At 53.7% G+C, this 22837-nt stretch overlaps 2 protein-coding genes and 1 long non-coding RNA gene across 5 annotated transcripts in view; 2 read left to right on the top strand and 1 right to left on the bottom strand.

Moving 5' to 3' along the window:
• The window catches only part of AHDC1 (AT-hook DNA binding motif containing 1), a 50635-nt gene extending 48074 nt beyond the window's left edge, over nucleotides 1-2561 (top strand). For both annotated transcript variants that reach the window (XM_056509220.1, XM_056509221.1), the window contains exons 5-6: nucleotides 87-631; nucleotides 1216-2561. The gene's annotated coding sequence lies outside the window, so the exon portion shown is untranslated. The remainder of the gene's footprint in view (nucleotides 1-86; nucleotides 632-1215) is intronic.
• Nucleotides 2562-8380: 5819 nt separating this feature from the next.
• On the bottom strand, nucleotides 8381-10314 carry LOC130262209 (uncharacterized). 2 transcript variants are annotated; one of them, XR_008842079.1, is made up of 3 exons: nucleotides 9739-10314; nucleotides 9117-9230; nucleotides 8381-8924 (listed from the first exon to the last, which is right to left on the bottom strand). It is a non-coding gene; the product is annotated as an uncharacterized LOC130262209 (long non-coding RNA). The 2 variants fall into 2 exon arrangements; XR_008842078.1 differs by having other exon boundaries at nucleotides 8381-8921.
• A 643-nt stretch (nucleotides 10315-10957) lies between these two features.
• The window catches only part of WASF2 (WASP family member 2), a 31800-nt gene continuing 19920 nt past the window's right edge, over nucleotides 10958-22837 (top strand). The window contains exon 1 of the mRNA XM_056509213.1: nucleotides 10958-11065. The gene's annotated coding sequence lies outside the window, so the exon portion shown is untranslated. The remainder of the gene's footprint in view (nucleotides 11066-22837) is intronic.

Raw genomic sequence — 22837 nt, 5'->3', positions numbered from 1 at the left:
GGGTGGCACAGGGGACATAGGGGACCCTCAGGGCCCTTCTCATCATGTCCCACTCTCTCTCTCTCCGTGTTGTGTTTCTCTTTCAGAGGTAATTTAGCCAGCACTTTTTTCTGGAACACTTTTCAAGTTCTGTATTTAACTGGGATTGGAACTGTTTGTTTGTTTTCTATTAAAAAAAAAAAAAGAAAAAAAGAAAAAAAGGAGAAAAAAAGAAAAAAAAAGGAAAAAAAGATAAAAAATAAGTGAAACAAAAGGAAAAAATTAATAATAATGGATGAAGAGAGAAACCCCCCGTTTTTCCCCCTCCGCACTCAAACCCGCTCCACCTCCGGCTCTGCTCTCCGGACTGCGCTCCCCCCGCCCCGCAGCAGGACAATCGGACGGACGGACGAACGGGCAGCGCAGGCAGGGAGGGCAGGAGGGGCTCTGGGCGTCAGCGCTGGGTGCCCCCTGCCCGCGCCCGGCCGGGCCCCCTCGGCTGTTTGGGGATTCTTTGTTTTCCGTATCCCTCCCCGTCCCTCGCTCCCGCGGGGCGCCGTGCCGGACGGATACCGAGGATGCTGCGGGAGCAGGGAACCCTCCGGGCTCTGGCAGCGTCACCAGCGCGCCTCGGAGACGCCACCAGCACCAGGTGAGTGGCAGCGGTGTCCGCACCCCGCCCGGGTCCCCAGCGGTGTGCGCTGGGGGCTCCGTGCCCTGCAGGGGTCTCTGCCCCGCCTGCACCCCCTCTAGGTGCCCCCACCCGTCTCGGGCTCTGAGCAGCTGCCCCGGGTGTTGTCCCACCCAGCATCAACCTGGGGACCCTGGGGGCTCCAAAGTCTGGGGGTGGCTGGAGCGTGGTCTGGGGGCGCAGGACCCCGGGTGTGGGGTGCGCCAGACCCCCGTGGGGGGAGCAGGAGCCAGGACCCCCGGATTTCTGAGTACCAAATAAGAACGAGCAGGACTCCAGACTGCTGGGTGTGGGTGGGAAGGACTCCAGATCCCAAGGAACATGGGTGCCACACTGGGGGGAACAGGACCCCAGACCCCTGGGTATTTGGGTGCCACACTGGGGGGAACAGGACCCCAAACCCCGGTATTTGGGTGCCACACTGGGGGGAACAGGACCCCAAACCTCAGAGTATTTGGGTACCAGAATCCCGCTCCGTGGGTGCTGGGGGTGGGCAGACTCCCCATGGTGGGACCCTCCCTCACTGCTTTCTCCCTCTCCCGCAGCCCCAGCGCCCCCACCCTGTGCCCCCGCCCCCGCGGCCGCCGGAGCGGAGAGGAGAGGAGGAGAGGAGGGGCCAGCTCCGGAGGAGACCCCGGCCCCGCCGCGCCCCCGGCCCCGCGTTCTCTCTCTCCTCCCAGCCAGAAGCAGAGGGACTCTTGAAGTTTTATTTTTTATTTTGATTAATTTTCGTTTTCTGCACAAAACCAGCAATTGTAAATACTTTTGAAGAAAAGAAGTTAAAAAAAAAATGTTTAGGGATAGAAAAAAAAATTAAAAAGCTGAAAAATCGCCAAAAAAAAAAAAAAAAAAAAAAAAAAAGGAGAGAGAGAATCACGCACCGGAGGGAGAATCCAGAAATGATGGAGAACAGGCCTAAAGCATCCAAGAGGTGAATATGCAGCAGAAAAGAGCAAAACCCCCCCCAGTATGCACTGAGAAAAAATTTATTTACAGATCGAGCAACAAAAAAAAAAGAAAAAAAAGAAAAAAGTAACAATAACCTATTTATTGTATATAATGTTTTATTATAAATCGTGTCTTGTATATTGCATTCTGTACATCTGCTGTGGTTTTGTGGTGTGCAACTTCCGCATGGGTTCCTTGGGTTTCCGTTGCCTTTTTTTTAATGATTCAATGATGATTTGAGTTTTATTTTTATTATTATTCTGAAGAACGAAGGCGGGTTTTTGGTTTTTTGTTGGGTTTTTTGGTTGGTTTTTTGGCAGTACACACCCAAAGATCCAAATTTGTATAAAAACAAAAAGGAGTTAAAAAAAAAAAAAAAAAAAAAAAAAAGAAGAAAAAAATTTTAAAAAGGAAAAAAATAAGGATTAAATCAATCACAGACCCTCTTGGTGGGGAGGGGGAGTTGGGGGGGGCTGGGGTAAAGGGGGGTCCCTGTGCAGGGTCCCCAAGGCGGTGATGAGCTCAGGTGTGGGTGCGTGTGTGGGTGCCAGGTGGGCTTTGGAGTCCTGTCCTCCCACAGATTCCCTGTGTGTCCCCCCCTCCTCAAGAGTTTGGCAATCTCTGTACAGCTTCGTGGGTTGTGCAAAAAAAAAAAAAAAAAAAAAAAAAAAAAAACACACAAAGAGAAGAAAACCACCCTGAAATGGATAAAAAAAGTCAAAATTCACAGAAAAAAAGGGGAAAATACCCAAATTCGGTCAAAATTCCCCCGGTTCCCCTGCCCCCCCAGCTGCCCTGTGCAGTGCTTGTGCTGCCCTGGCCAGAGGGGCCCCGTGAGCCCCCCCCGGCCCCCGCTTTGCCCCTCAAACGGTCTTTTTGTGTTATTTAGGAAGGAATTTTTAATAGGCACTTTTTTTATATTAAAAAGAAACCTATATATTGAGCGATGCCCGCTGCTTTCTTGCTTCTCTTTTTTGGGGAGCACGGCCTGGCTGTGCCACGGGGGAGGTGTGCTGACCCTCCCTGGGTTTGGGGGGGTGCCAGGATGGGGCTGGAGCTGGGAATTCACCAAGAAAGGTGAATTTTGGTACAACCGGGGCGCGGTGTGACCCCACTGCTGCTCCCTGGGGGTGGGCGCCACTTTGGGGGCTCTGCAGGGCGGGGGGGGCGCCCGCCCCTCCCTGGCCCCACCGCGGGGAGGGGGCTCAGGAACCACGGAGAATCCCCGGTGATGGATGGGAGAACCGTCAGCGCCAGAAAGGAGCGAGAAAAGGAGGAAAATAAGGACAAAACACGTAAAATTCAGAAATCCACCAACTTCCAGTCAGGAAGAGCGGGGGGGCACGGCGGGGGGGCGCAGGTACCTGCGGGTGGGAGAGGTGAGAGGGGCCGGAGGGGTCAGGGCTGCGGCTGGGGGGAATTCGGGGGGGATCGGGGGTGTTGCTATGGAGAGCAACACACGGCGCATACTGATGGGGGCATGGGGGGAGCCGGGGCTGCCAGCGCAGCCCGGGGGATGCTGGGGGGTGGGGGATGCTGGGAGACCCCCGGCCCATACAGCTCCCCCCTTCCAGGGGCACTCGGAGCACCCAGGTGGTCTCACGGGACCCCCCCACCCAAACTCAGGGTGCTGGGAGGGCACGGGGAGCACCCGGCAGTCCCCGTGCCCCAGGTGGAGGTGGTTGGGCATTTGGGGGGTTTATTTGGCTCAGGGGGGCTCCAGGTGCTGGTGGATCACAGGTAAAGCCTGCCAGGAAGCATCACCTGGCACAGCCAGAGCCTCTCTGGGTGTGACCGGCTGCTCGGACCACAGCTGGATTTCACTTATTTTATTATTTTTTATCTTTTTTTTTAACACCTCAATTATATCTCTCAAGCAGCATGAGCCTGAAAAACCTCGTGATGGGGCTGATTGTTGGGGATTGATCAGCACAGCCCTGGGTTTGTGGGGGAAAGGAGGAAAAATCTCAAAATTTGGAGGGGACATGATTGTTTTGCTGGTTTTTTATTTGTTCAGCATGGATTTTTTGAAGGTTTCTGGGAGCACCCAGGGTGAGGCTGGCATGGCCACGTGTAGGGCTGCGGGGTGAGCCAGGTCCCGGTGCCTGGCTGTACCTCGGGATGGAAATGATGATTTTAATTAAGCGGCTCTGCTGGGAGGAGGAGGCTCTGGCCTCGCAGGATGCTGGGGCTCGAAGAGCAGGGATGCTGCAGGGCCGTGGGATGAGGGATGCTCCACGTCAGAGGCGCCCAGGGCTGGGCAGAGCTCTGCCTCTCCATCCGTGGGGATGAGAGGTGTGAGGATGCTCGGGGGCTGCGGCAGGACCCCGCACGCTCCTGGCAGGGGCGGCTCTGCCCGCATTCCCACTTGTTCCCATCCCCTTGGAAACATGGCAGGAATTCGCCCTCCTGCCCCTTCTGCCCCCTCCTGCCCATCCGCTGGGGCCGGAGCCGGAGCAGATCCTCACTCCCGGGGCACGGGACGGGGTGCGGGATGCACAGAGCGATGTACGGGGCGGTGTGTGCGGGATGCGGGGTGCGGGTTACACACTCGTTGCACGCCCATGTGCGCCATGGCCCTGGCACGGGGAGCAGGAGGATGCCCGTGTAGGTGCCAGGCTCTCCGCAGGGCCGTGCCCCAACCCCGGCCAGGGCAGCACCGGAGCCGCCCTCGCCCCGCCGCGCTGGGGCCGCGGAGCCGCCGGGAGCCGCCGGGAGCTTCGGACACCCCCTTCTCCTTCAAATTAATGGCTGTGCCGCGAAGAAAATTGAAGCCATTATTCTTCGCTCGCATCCTTTATACCCACCAACTTCAACCACTTGACATGCTAATCACAGCTAACGAGGGAGGGAGGCGATTTCCCACGTCAGCAATCCAGCGAAGCCGGGAGGGAGCAGCTCGGTGTCGGGGGCGCGGGCACCCCAACAGCAGCAGCACCCAGCCAGCAGCCCCTTCAGCCCCGCGGAGTCCCCATGGCCGCTGCCATCCCAGGCTGTCCTTGTCCCCAGCCCGGGGCGGCCGCGGTGGGTGTGTGGGTGATGCTGGTGCCACGATCCCCCCTGCGCCGGCAGCGGGGGCGGCAGAGCCCGGCTGGAGACCAGAGCAGAGCTGCCTGTCCCACAGGAGCGCCAGGCCGTCGGAAGATGCTCCCAAGCCCCCGTGTGTCTGTCCCCACAACCCTCCTCCGGGCTCCAGCTGAGCCCTGACGCACTCGCTGCACCCGCCTGTCCACCCGGGGTTGGACTCATCCCAGCCGCCAGCCGGGCAGAAAGCTCTGGAGTCCATTAACATTCCCCGGAGCGATCTAATCCCCCTCTCTGCCCTGGCTCTGGCTTTCACTTGGGTTTTAATCAAGCCCAGCCTGGCGCCTGTCGAACAAGGGGGGTGGATGGCACCCAGCTCCCCGCACGGCACATGGGTGCTGCCGGCCCGGGGCGGTGCCAGGGAGGAGGGGGCAGCCGGGGGCACGGTGTTAGCAAGGGTCTCAGCTCTCTGGTAATTTTAAAAGGCATTTTGGAGCCAGAGGAGCTGAGCTCAGCAGAGCCAGGGCCAGCAAAGCCAGGGAATAAAAGCACAGGCAGTTGCAGGGTTGTTATTAGTATTTGCTGGATGGTGATGGAGGGAGGGCTCAGCACAGGAGGGAATAGCAGGGTGGGGTCCCTGGGAGGGCAGGGGGATTTGGCAGATGGATGCAGGCGTTCCTTCCCAGCACCCCAGTGATGGGTGGGGGGCTGCAGGATCCGTGCCATCACTCCTGGGGACTCAGCTGGGGCAGGAGGTGATGTTCCCCACTCCAACATCCCTAAAACAAAGCACTGGGGCTCAGCTGGGGCATCTTGGGGGGCTGCAGGACCCCTCAGAGTGTCTCCCTGGGGACAGGGAGGGTGCAGGGGGACACACCTGGCATTGTCCTGGACAGCAGAAGGTGCAGGGGCACCTGGGGTGCTGAACTTCCTGGGGCTTTTCCACTTCCCTGCTGCAAAGGGAGCAGGAGTTGAGAGGGGGAGCTGAGAGCCCCCGTGGGGGTCCCTAAAAGGTCCCTTTGGCTGAGTCTGGGGGCCCTGCAGGGTCCTTGTGGCCTCACTGAGTGGGAAGGAGCCTGGAGTGGGCCTGGATCCCCAGGATGGCAGTGGGGCTGGATGGGGGGATGCTGGGGGAGGGAGCAGAGGGCAGCAATGGGGTTTTGGGGGGCAGGGTGTGAGCCGGAGCATTTGCTGTTCTGGGCCCGGGTGTGAGTTATCAGCAGCGGCAGAAGCGTGGCACTCCCGGCCAGGAGTGCACGCCGCTCCTTGGGGAGGGATTAAGGGGATTATATTATTATTTGTTATCACTGAGTGGGGGGAGGAAAAAAGAAGAAACCTCCATTGCTGGGAACTCTGCCTAAACAGAGCACAGATTCGCTTCCTGCCTCCGGCCAGCCGGGACAAGCTCCCCTGGGCCCGGGGGTCATTCGGGGTCACGGGGTCACCAGGGACCCGCCTTCCCTGCGAGCCAGGGGTGGGACCTGCCTTGGGACAGGCCAGGTACGGCTGGAGCAGCTGTCAGAGGGAATGGCAGCTCCTTCCAGCTTCCCCCAGGCTGTGAGGACCATCTCCCTCATCTGGGCATGGTGACACTGTGTCCCTGGTGAGATCCCTGCCCATGGTGGTATCCTGCCCATGGTGACACCCCTGCCCATGGTGGCATCCTGTCCATGTGGCACCCTGTCCCTGGTGACACCCCTGTCCATGTGGCACCCTGTCCATGTGGCACCCTGTCCCTCTGACACCCTGTCCCTGGTGACACCTCTGCCCATGTGGCATCTGTCCATGGTGATACCCTGTCCCTCTGACACCCTGTCCATGGTGACACTGTCTCCATGTGGCACCCTGTCCCTGGTGATATCCCTGCCCATGTGGCACCCTGTCCTGGTGACACTGTGTCCATGTGCCACCCTGTCCCTGGTGACACCCTGTCCCTCTGACACCCTGTGCCTGTGACACCCTGTCACCCTGGGTGACATCCCCCCCGGGGCAGTGCAGGGCCAGGCAGGAGGAGCTCTGCCCCAGGGATGCTGAGAGACACTCCCGGTGAGGGTGAGCTCATGGCCATGGCCAAGGTTTTTCATCTCCTCTAGCCACGGTGAAGGGATCCGGGACAGTTTGAGGGGATCCGGGATGGTTTGGGAGGGATCCTGGCAGGCTCAGGGGGAGCTGCAGCCCAGCCTGGCAGCACAGGCAGGGGATTTGTGCCTCCCTTAGCAGTGGGATGAGGGTGGGAGCCCCCAGTGGCATCGCAGCATGCCCAGAGGGTGGGGACAAGCTCAGCCCTGATGGGTCCTGGGCTGCTCCCTGAGCATCCTGAGCATCCCCTGGCCGGTCTCTGGTGGCCTGGGGATGGAGTTGTCCCTGGACACTGGCACAGAGGGGTCACCTTTGTCCTGCTCTGTGGGGCAGTGTCACACCACAAGGCAGAGGAGATGTGGGACTGCCCTGGCTGCTCCAGGAGCTGGTGCAGTCATCTCAGGATATGCAGCTGTTTCTTCCCCCTCTTTGAGCCCCCATCTCTACGTGCAGGACCAGCAGTCACCCAGAACAGCCTTGCCACATGCACATCTTGAATTTTCCTGCCCCAAACCCCCGTTCCCAGAGAGCAGGGCCCGAGCCAGGTTCACACTCGGGGTGGAGGCACTGGGACAGCCCCTGTCCAATTTTCCCTTGCCTGGAGCGGGGCTGAAGCCAGCAGCCCACCACAGAGAGCCCATCATTAGAGCCCCTTCCACACACCCCATCCACTGCTGGACCCATGGTTTCCTTTAGTCTTTTATTTACACTTTATTGCTCTTGTTTTTGCACTGGCAAAGCGCTGCTGGAGAGCACAGAAATCCTTCAGATCTCGGCTGGCAGCAGAGCTCTGCCTAATCATAGTCATTATCTGGAAGCAGGTAATGGGCATCTTTCCCATGTTAATTTGAAAACAGAATCAGCGAGAGCAGGACACCGGGGACGGAGCATGTTTCCAGAAGCAGCCACTCCCTCCGGATGGTTTTTGGGCAGCTCCGTGGATGTTGGGGTGTGGGTTTGGGATGGGGGAACACAGAAACCCAGGCAGAATCATGTGCCAAGCCTCGTGGCTCGAAAATCAACCAGGAAAGGGGCTGCTGGCTGGAATCCCTCACGGATGGAGCCCGTCCTTGCTGCCACAGCCATAAAATCCCCCGGCCTTGTTTTTTTGGCTGCGAGGAGGATGATGGTGGCTCTCCCTCCTCCCCGCGCCACCGTCAGAACTTGCCCCCGTGGCTCGGTCCTTCGCTAACAAGGACTCGTCCCTTTCATCCCCAGCGGCAGGAGGGGATGGGGATGGAGGTGAGAGGCGAGGATTTCTCCCGGGGCCGGGAGGGGAAGGCTGGGTGGCGTTGGAGTTTCTTTTGCTGAGATACCATTAACGAGTGAGCAAAGGTTGCGGAGTCTCCATGGAGACAAGACAGCAAGAGAAGGGAGCGGGTGTGCGCTGGGTGAGAGCTGATTAGTAAATGTCAGCGGCACAGCCACTGCCCGCGCCACGCTGGCGTGGGGACACGGCGGGCACCCCGCGCCTGGCACCCTGAGCATCCCCTGAGCACCCCTGAGTATCCCCAGCACACCCTGAGCATCCCAAACACCCCAGCACCCCCTGAGCATCCCATCCCCAAAACCCCCTGAGCATCTCCAACACTCTGGGCACCCCCTGAGCACCCCCCACACCCCGTCCATCCCGTGTGCCCGTCGCACGGCCGCTCCCCGGGTATGCCATGCACCCTTTCCATCCCGTGTGCTCCCCCCGGGTATGCCTTGCACCCTTTCCATCCCGTGTGCTCCCCCCGGGTATCCCATGCACCCTTTCCATCCCGTGTGCTCCCCCCGGGTATGCCTTGCACCCTTTCCATCCCGTGTGCTCCTCCTGGGTATGCCATGCACCCTTTCCATCCCGTGTGCTTCCCCGGGTATCCCATGCACCCTTTCCATCCCGTGTGCTCCATCGCACCCGGGTACCCCGTGCACCACAGGCACTCAGTGTGTGCCCTTGCGAATCCCGGGTCCGTGGCAATCGGGGATGCAAGAGAAGCCTCGGGAGCACGTTTGCAAAGCATCCTCCCAGCTCTGGGGCTGACAGCCCTGGCTCCTTTCCCACAGGGAGCAGGGATGCAGCTGTGCCTGCTGGGATGGGGGAAGTTGGCCAGGGAAGAGACGTCCAAGGCTTCAAGAAGCTGCCATCTCCTCCCTCCCGCAGAGAATGACCCCTTTCCCAATCCCCGGAGCACGCAGAGAAAGGATGAGGCTGGACCTGCTGGATCCCACCTGGTTTTCAGCAGAATCCAAGCCCAGGCTGAGGGAATCAGGGCTAGGATGAGGCACTGATTTGTGCCAGGCTCTGTCTGGAGCTATCAAGGGCTTGGACGTGGCTGGAGTCCACCTGGGAGGGAGGTGGGAGGCAGGAGCACCCTGGCTGCCCTTGCCCATCCCCTGGAGCATCATTTACCTCCAGCAGAACACAGGAAAGCACCTGGCAGTCCGGAGCACCAGGGGAAAAAGTGTCGGGGGGCACGGTGGTGGGGGGGCTGGATCCTGCAGTTTAGCAGGTTTTATTCAGCAGCTGTAAACAGAGCAGGAGAGATAAAGGTTGCAGTGCAGATACAGATTAGGTAGGTCCCTTGAGGCTGTGACACCTTGAGATAGAGGCAGATCTTCAAGGGAACGGCTCGCTGGCAGCTTGGAAAACACGGAGCTGAGCGGCCTCAGCAGCACCTCAGCCCCTGGTCTGCAGCCACAGCTGAGAACTGGGGGTGCTAGGGCCGGGTGGGGTCCTGGGGCAGCATCCCAGGTACCCTGGACATCCCGTGTGTCCTGTGCATCCCAGGTACCCCAGGTATCCTGTGCATCCCAGGTACCCCGGGTGTCCTGTGCACCCCAGATACCCTGTACATCTCAGGTACCCCAGGTATCCTGTGCATCCCATACACCCCAGGTACCCTGTGCATCCCAGGTACCCCAGGTACCCCAGATAACCTGTACATCCCAGGCCTGGGCACCCCACCCCCTGTCTGTGTGTCCCATTTCACGCAGCCCTGGGCAGCAGGGAGCATCAGGAAGGGCTGACCAACCTGCAGAGGTGGGTCTTGTGCAGTAAAGTGATGAAAAAACCAGGCAAGAAATGGCAGTTTCAGTATGTCTGTGTGTCCATCTCTCCAGCAGGGTCCCGAGGGATGGCAGCAGTGCTGGAGAGACCCTGGGGCAGGCAGGACACGAGGGACAGGCAGGGACATGAGGGACAGGCAGGGCTCACAGCCAGTGACCCTGGCATGGCTCTGCCAGCACGGCTCCCACTGGGATTTGTTCCCTCCTGGCTGGAGTGTCGGTGATTTACTCCCCGTGGTTTGGGGTGATTTACTCCCCGTGGTGTGGTTGGAAGCAGGAGCACAGAGCAGGGAGGAGATGGATGTCTGTGCCAGTGCCTTCATCCCGCTCCCTCTTCTCCATCAAGCCCACAGGCTCGGTTTAATCACCAGGCACGGAGGCAGGATTTAATATCCAGGTGCACCAGCAGAAACACGGGATGTCATGCAGTGAAATTTCTCACCAGCATCCCAAATCCCAGAGCCCAAATTTATATCCCAAACCCCAGAGCCCAAACTCAGATCCCAGAGCCCAAATTTAGATCCCAGAGCCCAAACTCAGATCCCAAATTTAGATCCCAAAGCCCAGAGCCCAAACCCAGATCCCAGATCCCAAATTTAGATCCCAAACCCCAGAGCCCAGACTCAGATCCCAAATTTAGATCAAAAACCTCTGAGCCCAGACTCAGATCCCAGATCCCAAATTTAGATCCCAAACCCCAGATCCCAAGCCCCCCCGCCTGGCCTGACACCCCCGCTCCCCCAGGTGGAACTTTCCTCGCAGGCGGGAGACCATAGAGGCGAAAGGCACCACCAAAGCGTAGCTCTCCGGGGGAGGTGCGGAAGTGACAGAGACCCCTCTCCACCAATGTCACTTGGAAGAATATTAAGTTCTGAATTTCATAAGCAGAAAAAAAGTATTTATTAGATGACGTAATTGTGACTGGGGGCACGGTTCTCCTCTCTGTCTCTACAATCTGTCCCCAGACTGCCCAAGGTTCCCCCCGTCTACGTCCTATCCTGGTACGCTCCTCGTTATTTACTCTCTTTGCGCGGCAGGCTTGGGTGCGGCTTTTCCGCTGCGCCGGTTCCGTACGAAAGTGGCGTATGACGGCTTTGATGGACAGGAGCTGCAGCCAATGGCGCGGCAGCAGTAGCGGGCGGGCAGCCAATGGCGCGGCGGCGCGGCGGGCGGGGAAGGCGGGGCGAGTGCCCAGCGGGGCAGGGAGGGGGAGCCGTGGAATGGCGGACGGGCGGGCCGGCCCGCCCTGGTGGTAGTGAGAGCGGGGGCGCGGAGGGGACAGCCGCCGACAGGGTGAGTGCGAGAGGGGCGAGCGCGCCTCCCCAGCGCCCCCGGGACGTCTGTGCCCGGGGAAAAGCGGCAGAGGCGCTGTAGTGGGCCGCACGGCCCTTTCCAAATAGTGAGTTATGAGTTAGAAGCGGGCGGTGTTTCCTGCCACACAGTGAGCCGGTGTTGCTGTGGGCCTGGGCCGGGTTTGGGGCGTCTGTCCCAGTGCAGGGCTCCATCCCCGCCTGACAGCTCCCCAGCCCCTCCCGGAGCCGCGGCTCGGGGCGGGTGTGGACCCGGGCCGGGGGGAATTGGGGTGTCGGGGCGGCTGAAGGCAATGCCGCCTGCGGGCTGTCCCGGGGCCCGGCCGGTGTCCGCTGTCCTGGGTCTGTCCCCGGCCCGGCCGGTGTCCGCTGTCCTGGGGCTGTCCCCGAGGTCTGGCATAGCGGGGAGCGCAGGGGGTTCTGCACGGTCCCTTTCAGGGGGTCCCTCCCTTTGCAGACATTTGCTGCCCGAGTTTGACATCGGGATGGTGAAAACGTGTCTGTGGCCGTGTCCAGGGTCTGTTTTTTCATTGAAGAAAACTTCTCTGTCCTGCCTCTGTTCCAGCCCCACTGCTGGGTGCACCCCTCTGTCTGGGAACACTTTTGGGTGCGTGTCATCCCTTGTCCATGAACCATCCACAGCACATAAAATCTACAACTACTTGATGTGACCCCGTGTGGGTGCTGTAAGGTGCTTAGGGAAGTGTTTTGGAGGTTTTTTCCAACACCGAAAAAAGACAGGGTGTGGTTGGATAGTTCGGTTTAGTGCACTGACTTCCTGGTGGCCTCAGACCGTATTTCTTGTAGAGAAAAAATAACTTACTAGGGAATGTCCTTGTGGCTGTACCTCTCCAGCGTTCGGGTTCGTGTTGGGGTTACTCTGGGTTACTCATAGTCTGGAGAAAGGTGAGAATTGCAGCTTCTCCCTCGTAGCTGTCACTTGACCTCAGGGACCTTCCTGCAGTAGGATTTTTTATTTCGCTGTCAGAATTTCATGTTTGGCCTTGCTGTTTTGCTTTCCTTAGCAGCAACAGCAGAATTGGGCACCTCTCCATAGGTCAGAGTACTGGTGGGTCTCAGGGATGTGCTGATGCTCAAGTTCAGCACTAGGAAACACAGAAAGTTTTAAATCTTTCAGTGCCGCAGATGTTGGTGGACGTGAAATTCTATTAATAATGATGAAAAAAACTTCTGTTAAATACATCAGCTGCAGGCAGAGTCATAATTGATAGAGCCCTCTGTAATCTTCACACTTCTGTTTCCTTCCTGAAGATTCTTGAGAGGGAGAAGTTGAAATTAAAAGGTGTTGGATGCCAATTGAGGGGTACGGAGGTACTTCTCTGAGACAAAACTGATGCCAAAATGTTACTTTTATAGAATCAGAGAGTGGTTTGGGTTGGGACGTTAAAGGCCCTCATTCCACCCCTGCCATGGGCAGGGAGAGCTTCCACAGGGCTGGGAAGTCCCTGTTTATGGGAAGTCTGGAGCCTTGCACTCAGTCACATGAGGAAGGGCAGTAGTTGTGTTTTCCACCCATTCTCAGCAGCTGCAGAATCAGTTGCTGCTGAACCCTGCAGGAATTCGAAACGCTGCGTTGCGACACTTTTCCTTCTGATTTGTCCCTTCCTGACCTTGAGTGGGTTTTGCTGTAGAAACCGACTGGTAGATTAATCCCAAACTGAGTTAAAACTGAGTTAAAAACAAACCAGAGCCGGCATCCCCCCACCAGAGCACGGCCAGCATGTCCAGAGAGGGACTTTGAGTCCCCTGCGTGTCCAGAGCCCAGCAGGAGCCTCGTCCCAGCCCAGAGTTCTGGGCACTTGGGGGCTTTTATTCCTTTCTAAGGAATGTGCTTCAAAACATGAAGTTTGAGTGACAGAGCGTGACCTGAGCTTGCCAGAGCTGCCTGACACTGATCTTGGCTCAAGCAGCAGCTGTCACTGTTATCCCTGGCTGTGCTGGTGATGGTGGGATCAGACTTTCTGGGATTTGCCTTCCAAAGCACAGTTTAAAGCCTGGAGAAGTGGCAGCTCCCTTCACCTGAAATGGGGTGAAACCTTGCTGTGCTTTCCACTGTGGATTGTAAGAGGACAAACTTCTAGGGGTGAGCTCAGTGGAAACTTTCCCCTAAACTATCTATTTTTCACGAGTTTTAAAATTAACTGGTTTTTTGTTTGGTTTTTTTTTTTTTTTTTTTTTTTGTCTTGTCTGGTAATGAGATCAAAAAGTAAACGTCCGAAATTCCATAGTTTTAATTTAAATAAATAAAGCCTTTCTGATGGCTCATGCCAGTATAAAAGTGGTTTCCCTATGACTAATGTGACCCAGCACACAGAAATGGTGTATTTTTGTGAGTTACAACTCAGAAGGTATTTGCAGACAGTGATTCATGACAAGGAATACAACCCTGCTGATCAGTCCCCACCCAGTTTCTCAGCATGCTTTGAATGTATCTCATTCTTCAGGGCTGGTCTAGGAAAAGTTGATTTCATTCACCAATGTTAGATAATCACGGCGTGTGGGTGGAGGGGTTAAAACTTCAGTGATTGCCTCATGTGCATAAAGTTACAGCAACAAATTCCTCTCCTGGGTTTATTTTGGGGGTTTTTTTTTATGGTGATAAAAGAACAAAGGTTGGTAGAATTAATGTTTTTCAAAAATTCAAGTTTTCTTTGACAGATTGTAATAAAGAAGATTTCAGCAAGTGTTAAGACTTGGCTTTAATCCTTCTAGATAGTTTCTCTCTGTGGGTTTTCTGCACTCAAAATGTTTAATAACTTTAAATGCAAGGTTTTGGGTTTGCCTCCTTGGTTTGATGATAATACTGAGCCCTTGGTCATTCAGCTGAGCAAAATACGTTGCTTATGAGTCAGTCACAAACCAGGAAAGGGGTTGAATAGCGATTGTGTTTGCATGTGCTGTGAATAAAGTTCCTGCTGTCCTCCTGCAGAATGGGACATCAGGAAAAAGCACTGCCAAGGGCTCCTTCTGAGGGTTCCAGCAGCTACAGCAGGCCCTGTCTGGTGGCTCAGCTCTGCCCTTGCTCCTTTTACAGCTTCTACAGCAAATGCACAGGAAACAACCCAGAAGTGACACTGTGAAAACCCAGGAAGGCAAAATGCAGCTATTTTCCCAGCCTGTCTTCTGGTGTGTTACTGTTTTCAACAACACTCTGGCTGAAATGAGATCTGTAGTAAGAAATTTGTGTATTTGAGTGTTTATTCTCACTGTGCAAGGATAAATATTTGTGAGATCAGGGCCTTAGTTACCGCAGATTAACATTTATTTAAATACTTTAGGTATTTATAAACACAGGATTAAAAAAGGCTTGTGGCAATGGCTTCTGGGTAATAAGCAAATGACTGCTCAGAACAGAACCACCCTGGTGACATTTACTTCCTTTTGTATTTTTGCAACTCTGTGTAATAAAAAGACATGTTGGTTCTTTTTTGAGGATGGGAGGCAGATCAGGCTTCACTGTGAAGGGACTGCTTGGTAGAAGGTGATCAGAGTCAGGCCTAATTCTGATTTATATGACATGTCTTTTTCCATCTGAAGGTTTGCAGGGTACTTTTTCCCTGCCTGGGAGGCAGTAGGAGGGGAGGTCCCTTCTCAGAAGAACTTAAATATGAACTTCCACACTATTTTCTGAAATAAGCTGTTCATCACATTCTCCATCCCAGCTCCTTCTCCAAAGTACTGGGCCTGGGAAACAGCTCATCTAGATCCTACCCTAATTCCTGAAATTGCAGGGAAGCTCTCTGGTGTCAGGTTGCTCCTGGAGAAGTGGTGGAGCTCAGGTATCTCCATGCGCATCTGCCAGGGGCTTTGATGAAGGAATTTCAAGCACAGGAAGCTGGATGGGTCTCTCACAAGGGTCAGTGGTAACCTGCTCTGCTCCTTCAGTGCCTTCTCTGGCAGCTCCTTTTGTACTGTAGCATCCCAGGGTGTTTTTGGGGAGGAGTGATACTTTAGGGGATGCTGTGATGCTAAGGGAGGAAGGCAGGAGATGCCTGAGGCAGCAGCAGTTGGCTTGGGATCTTGAGGGCTGGAAGTTCTGCCTGGGAGGCTCTTGCTGTGTCACTGCTTCAGGTGAGCTGTTCCCAGGTCACTGGTGACTGGTTTGTGAGGTTTGGGTTCTCCTGCATTCCTGCTGGAAGCAGTGCACGGTCCAGAATAGGTCAGACACAGAGCCAGCCTCTGAGTGTGGCTTGTTCTCACTGCTGGTGTAAATCAAACGTAAACCAGGAGTTCTTAGTTTAGTTTATACTGGAAGTGCTCTGTAAGAACTGAGCTCTTCTCTTGTGTTTGATCATGGAACCCAGAGCAATTTGGGCTGGAAGGGACCTTGAAGCTCATCTCATTCCTGTGCCATGGGCAGGGATGCCTTCCATAGACCAGCTTTTCCAAGGCCTGTGCAGCCTGGCCTTGAAGGTGCAGCCTGCCAACCCTCTGCTCAGAAGGGGCTTGCTGTGTATGAATGGTGAGGAGTTTATTTGAGTAACTCCTTTGTGAAGCAAAGCCACACATAGATTTGAGATTAAAGTCCCCTAATTGGTTTAAAGGGTATAAAAGGAAGTGTCATTTCACCTAACATGATAAATGTGGGATTTGCTGCCCCAGGATCTCATGGATGCATTGATGAGTTAAAGAGCTGATCAGACCAGTTGATGGAAAGGAAATCCCTTAAGGACAGTTAAATGATACTGTTTGTTTCCACATGGTCCTAAGGTGCAGTGGAGTGCTGCAGCATGGAAAAACAGGGAGAACTCTTACCTTGTGCCTTGTTCCCATGCTCTTCTCTTGCTGCATCTGACACCTGGCTGTGATAGAGAGTACATGGGGTAACTGGAGGCTGGGTGATGCAGCGTGGCTGTTTCAAAGTCCTGTGACTTTTGTTCATTCACTGATGTTCCAGTGATGTTCCAGAGCAACCTGCCTCTTCCAAGCCTCCATTTCTCCCCGCTCATCAAACTGGGCTAATGACTCTGACCTTTTGTTTGTAAAGCAAAAGGAAAAGGATCAACAAAATACTGGAGCTTATTTACTATCATTACTGAAATGATGAGCAATGCCACTTTGCAGCACTTCAAAGAGGCTGGGCTCATAAGATGCTGGAAATCCCTTGAGAGAGAAAATGTTTCAGATGGAAAAGGAGGAGCGGGAGTATTCCTCACATTCTGCTCTCCTAAGTGTACTCTCCTGCAAGGTATGGAAGCACTGTCCCTGCAGCCCCCTCCCGTCCCAGCTGGGCACTTTGAAACAGTGCTGACAAAATGTGCTGATTTTGGTGAATGCCAGACTCGCTGGTGTCACTGCTCCGAGTTCTGCATAAATTGTTCCCATGCTGTGGAGTTGTGCAAAGCACTCTTGTTGACCTATTGTATTACCAATAATAAGATTGAATGTGGTTTTAATTTCTCATTTCCTCTTTCTCTGGATGCCCTTTTCCTACTACTTAGAGTCTTACTTCAGGTCTCTCTATAGCCAAAGTCCCTTTCTGTGGCTCAAAGAATGAGCGGTGCTTTGCTTTCAGAGCGCTCCGCGCTGAGGGCTTTAAGTGGAATTCAGAGGAGGCTATCAGCCACAATATCTGATGTATTGGTGTGGCTGCAGTTCATGCATGGAGTGCAAAAAATGGGATTTAATTGGGAGGGAGGGGGAATAGCGGCCTTGGCTGAATGGATGGGTGAAAGTTCCCCGACCACCCCTTAGCCCAGCAAATAGTTGGTTGAGCACTTGCCAGAGCGGAAGCGAGTTCCCTTTCAGGCACCCTGCCTTTGTCACCGGCAGAAAAGCACACACGCACTCGGATGGGCTTGGCCTTGCAGCTGCAAAAAAACCCAACCAGGCAGAGAGAGCCGTGCACACACCCAGATCCTGTTCTTTCAATAGCAGCAGCAACTGCAGGGCCGGTGCTTTGCTGGAGGAAAGCGTGGGGCTATAAACACAGCTTGTGGAGAACCTTTACCTTCTGTCTAGGGCAGCATGGAATCGCTGGCCGATTCCCTTCTGCCAGCTAAATTAAAAACGCCTGTAATTAACTTTTACAAAATAGCCTTTTGGTTGCTATTGAGAATTCAATATTGTATCAAGGAGGTTACATCTAGGGGCTGGCTTCACATGAGAGGTTTCCATAAAGCAGCTTATTATTGACCTTGTGGTAAGCTTGGCCAGAAAGGCCTGCATCCTTAGCATCCCTAATAATGCAGTCTAATCTCTCTTTTCCCCAAAAGATCAGTTCAATAAAGTGATGATTCCCCCTGTACTCTGGTACCTGGTGTATTGCATCCAGCTCTGGTCCCCCAGTACAAGGAGGACCTGGAGATGCTTTGGGGGCTGGAGCTAGGCTGGGAGAGCTGAGGGTGCTCACCTGGAGAGGAGAAGGCTGCCAGGGGGATCTCAGAGCCCCTGCCAGGGCCTAAAGGGGCTCCAGGAAAACTGGAGAGGGACTGGAGACAGGGACCAGGAGGATCGTACAATGGGGAATGGCTTCAAAATGAATGAACATGTTTAGGTTAGATTTTTGGGAAGGAATCCTTTCCCTATGAGGGTGCTGATCCCTGGCACAGGGTGCCCAGAGTAGCTGTGGCTGCCCCATCCCTGGAAATGTCCCAGGCCAGGCTGGACAGGGCTTGGAACACCTGGGATAGTGGGAAGATGTCCCTGCCCATAGCAGGAGGTGGAACCAGATGAGCTTTAAGACCCTTTCTAAGCCAAACCATTCTGGGATTTTATGGTTTCAAACACCCTTGAATAGTTTTGGATGGTCCAGAGCCTGGAGTTTGCACTGGAGATTACGTAAGGTGAGATCACTGCTGGGCTCAGAACATGTAAAATGGGAACAACTGCAGTTTAAATCGAATGTTTTTCTGCCTGTCCCAAGGAGATTTCACAGGCATCTGTCACCCCAGCCAAGCTGAAACCTGACCCTGCTCTGTCAGACTGGGGGGCTGATCGAAATAGTGGGGCCTTGCTGGAGTCTGCTGGAAGGTTGTTTGGTCCTGCTGGCTGCAGGGATGGAGAAAGTGAGTGCAGGGGTTGTCATGCTGTTGAGCAAAACCAGAGGAGTGCTCCTCACAGCTTCCTGCAGCTCTGCCTGCAGATCCCAGGGCAGCCTGGGCGCCTGTGCCTGTGCCTGTGCCGTACAAATGGCTCCTGCTCACAGACCTGCAGGCAGCATTTCTGTGGGATCCCCTCCCTGGGTGATCCCAGATTGCCCAGCCCCTTCTCCCCAGCCGTGCTCCTGCTCCCCACCCCTGAACAGCACAAACCAGAGGTGAGGGGAGAATCTGAGCCAGGGGGTGGCTGCTGGTGCTGTGTGCTGGGATCCTGCCTGGCATTCTGCAGAGCTCACAGTAGTGCCTGTGGCTCCTGAGATCCCAAAAGCACATTCAGACTCCTCGTGGCATCGTGTTTATAGATTTGTTTTTTCCTTCCACAATGGAAAGCCTGTGCATTATTTTGACTTTATTAAGATGCTGTTTATAAACAATTTTGATTTAGATGCTCAAGGCCGTTCTCTTGGTTTTTTGTGACCAAAATCCCAGCAGATATAGCACTTCTGGAAAACATCAGGGAGTCAATGATTTTTTTTTCCTCTCTCCTCATGTCAAAGGTTGACTTAAAATATTAATGCTGCAAAGATTCATTTAAGATATTAAAACTGTTCAGGCAAGAATACATGTACATATTGTAATTACTTCCTTTTCTTACAATTAAAGTAATTGGATTATATTTAATGAGCTATTTACATTTAATAATTAAGAAAAGACTTATCTTTCCAGTATTCCCCAAGTGCAGCAGAAGGGTGGGGGCACTCAGAGCTGTGATATAATTATCTAGGCGTGAGTTGAAACTGAAAGAGCAGTTGAGCTCTATAGAAAACACTTGGAACTGGTTTGTTCCTACTCTTTCATTAATCAAAATAGTTTAGTGTGTGGCAAAGAAGGGAAGGCTGAGCTTAGCTTCAAATGAGACAGAGTTTATCTGCTGAAAAGGAAGGTTAAAATATGCTCGAACTTAACGAATAAGTCATTTAGGGGGAAAAAAGCGGACCTTCTCTTTCCATATTAATTACCAAGCTGCCCAGGAATGAGAATGTGCTGCTGTATTGTGAGCTGGGCTTTGTTAGTGCGGCAGGGGAGGCCTGGGAGCAGGGGAGGCAGAGCTGCTGTGCTCATTAGGGGAATTCAGGCTGGGATGGGATTGGGATCAGGGAGGGGCTGGGCTGGGCATTCCCGCACGCAGGCTCCTGCAGGACCTGGGTGAAATTGGGGAGGAATTCCCGGCTGGGAGGGTGTGGAGCCCTAGCACAGGGTGCCCAGAGAAGCTGTGGCTGCCCCTGGATCCCTGGCAGTGCCCAAGGCCAGGCTGGGCTGGGCATTCCCGCAGCCCTGGGACAGTGGGAGGTGTCCCTGCCCCTGGCACTGGATGGTTTTTAAGGCCCTTTCCAATCCAAACCATTCTTGGATTGTGGGATTGTAGGGCTGAAACTTGCCCAGGCCTCTCCCTACATACTGCTGAAATGTTTTAGAACCTTTTGTGGGTTTTCAGTACCAGAGCTACCTGTTGATTGACACTTATGATGCCGCTCTGTGTTGTCACTGACCTTGTATCCTTGCCCAAATTATTCACAGGTCTAGCAGAGAGCATTCTGCTCCCTTTGCTGCTCCTGTTTCCTAGGAAGCAACAAAGCCAGAGCTCTTGTGGTGCTGAAGGAGTCCTGCCTCTCTCTCCTGATGTATACCCTCACAGCAGACCTTGAAACCTTTCTGTTCTGGAGCTTTAATTCCTGTTTAATCAATAGTTCTGTATTCTGAGAATCAAATCCCTGTGACAGCTCTCTTTAATTGAGCTAAACTGCCTTTCTCTTGTCACGTCTCTTCTAGAGTTTTATTTAAATGCATTTGTTCTGCCTGTATCCTAGTCAGGTATTGATAGGAGCACCAGGTGACCCTCTTTGTTTAACTTGTTTCTCAGCTAAATGAATGGAAACATTAATTAGTGCAATGGTTTGTTTTTTAGGAATTAAAAAAAAAAAGTCTAGGTCAAACTGCTGGCTCTATTAGCACTACAGCAGAAGCCAGGAGGATCTGTATGTTCCCCATCAGTGACACCCTCATCCTTCCACCCCCAGACAGATTTCTGACAACAGCTATGAGCGAGTCCCTCTCCAGGAGAGCCTCCTGGTATTTATTCCAGCAAGATCATCTTCAGCAAAGCTGATAACAAAAAGTTTAAAAGGAAGAGCCAAATTTTCAGTCACACCTGTGCAATCCCCTTGAGGGCAGTAAATGATGATGATAATGCATGAGCCAGACAAAAAAACCCGCAGAAAATGGCTTTCTGAGCCTCTTTTGCATTTTTCAGAGCCAGCAGACTGGAGGTGGGGGGAAGGCAGGGGAGGGAAAAAGAAAAGGTGTATTTTTACTCTGGGATTGGAGCAGGCTGGATGTTTGTTGTCTCAAGGACTCCAGGTACAATCCTGGATCAGGGCTGGCGTTGCCAGGGCTGGAACGTGGCTGTGGAGGGGGGCAGTGCTCAGTGCTGCTCCTGCCCTGCTGTTGCCCAAACATCCTCTTTCATAATTTGGGCCTGCAGAGCTCTGCACTTGCCTTAGTCATACACACAGGGCTTGTGAGGTGGACTTTTGTGATCAGCTGGGTGGGTTCTCCTGAACGTCCTGGATTTTCAGTGGATCCTGCTCCAGGAGAGCTTTTGTGTGATGGTGGCTGCGAACCCAGTGTGTTCTCCCATCCCACCAGCTGCTGAGAGGTGGTGGGCAGTGTTTCCACTGCCTGGGGGGTTTTACCCATCCTCCTCCCCCGTGGTTTTTAGGAGAATAGACCACTGTGAAAGGAAGCAGTCCTGCAGCTGCCCTTCAGTGCTGACTCCTGCTCAGCTGCTGGCAGGCTGGGCTGGTAATGACAGATGAGCCTGTGACGTTTTTGGGAATGAATACTTGTTACAGCTGGCGGGATGGAGCAGTTTGTGGCATCACATGGCAGTTTGCTCTATAATTTCGCTCCCCATTGCTCGGATGCAGCACTGATTGCTGGGTCTCTCTCCGAGCGTGGAACTGGAGCATTTCTGATTGCCGCATCCCACTTCTCTGTGGCTGCATTGTGAGCTTGGATATAGCCCTGAGCACTCAGCACAGCCTTCTGCTGATTTTTTCCCCCCACCTCAGTTCTCCCTGTGTGTGTGTATGTGTGTGTGTGTGTGTGTGGCTGCTGCTTCCCTTTCTGCAAGTCTTTTGGGGTTACATAAAAGCCAGTCTCTTTCTGGCCATTACAGCTACATGGGGGAGTAGTTACTGCTGAGAGAAGCTTGAAATTTGAAGCAGAGTTGTCACAGACATTAGAAAGAACAGTCGGTCTGCATTGGCAAGCTACTGAGTTAAGTCTTATTTCATACTGATGGGAATTTCAGATCTGATTATCTCCTTTCCCCTCATTCCCAAACCTGCTGCTGTGCCTAGTCCCCTGATGGGCACTCCTGGAGGTGGCTCTCCAAAGCTCTTAGCTGAAGGCTTGCTTTCTTTGCCTGTGCTGTGTTTGTGTCCTCCAGAGGATTCTGTGAGCCCTGCCGAGGGCAGGGTGTTGGTCACCCTGATGTACTTGGAAATCAATCCTAAATTCCCCTCCCTTCCCCAAAAAAAGCACTCTGCCCTCCTTAGGTGCTTTGTGCTACACCAGACACTGTGACAGATGATCTCACTGCTGGGGTCCAGGTTTATTTGCAGATGGTCCCTGATCTAAGAGGTTGTGTGTCACATTGAGCAGGGAATTACCCAGGTGACTCCCAGTAACGCTATGCTAACTGGTCAGATACCAGTGGGGACAGCCTTGCCAGATCTGTCCCTCCAACTCACCTGTTATTTACAGCTCTTTGTGTGCCTTGCATCCGCAGGGCTTGCCTTGGAGTCCTGCCTGCCTTCTCTGCACCACCACAGTGACTGTGCTATCTGCCTGCTCTACCAAAAAAAACCCCAAAAAACAGGTCTGGTTCCTCTCGCTGTGCAGTGCTGTTTTCTGCTCTGCTCCAAACCACTTGTTAAGGAGTATTTGCTCTGAGTTGCTGTTTTCAGTTGACAGAACTTGCCTTGGAAAGCAAATACTCAATCCTAAAACATCCCTGTATTGCTTCTCAATAGTTGTAATCAAAATCTGTCTCCTTTATTGTTCCTAACAATTGTTCAATTTTACTGTGCCAGCCCTATTTATTAAAAATAGTCAATAAGATGCAGCTTTGTGCGAGGGGTTTATGGACTGGCAGTTCTTGTTTGAAACAAACCAATTGTACTTGATTCTAATCCAGAACTGGGATTCCTGAGTGATCTGCTGCAGCAGAGCTCATGGGGAGAGCGGTCGATGGCTTGCTGATAAGAAATCTTGGAGCAGCATGCTTATCTTGAATTTACCTCGGCTTTGCTTAAAGTGCTGGGTTTGGAAAGGCAAGAACTGCAAGTCACACATTTTTCCCCCTTTAGAGCCTGTGTTGGGCCGCACTTGTTCCCCAGTGCCCAAGAGTATTTACAGAACTAATTGCCAAAGTTAGAATCCTCTTAAAAGCTGGTGAGCAGGACGTTCAAGGTGAGAGCTTACTGCGGTGGGAGCAGGGTGTCAGATCAGCAGCCACGGGAAGGAGCTCTGCCCATGGATCCTGCTGTCTTTGAAAAACAGGAGGTGTCCAAGACCACAATGTGTGCAGTGAGAAAGGACTGGAGTTGTTGGGAAGGATGCTGGGGAGC

The sequence above is a fragment of the Oenanthe melanoleuca genome, chromosome 23 (assembly GCF_029582105.1).
Source record: "Oenanthe melanoleuca isolate GR-GAL-2019-014 chromosome 23, OMel1.0, whole genome shotgun sequence".
Lineage (NCBI taxonomy): Eukaryota > Metazoa > Chordata > Aves > Passeriformes > Muscicapidae > Oenanthe > Oenanthe melanoleuca.
The sequence above is the reverse complement of the archived record's forward strand: the minus strand, read 5'-3'. Positions and strand labels throughout refer to the sequence as shown.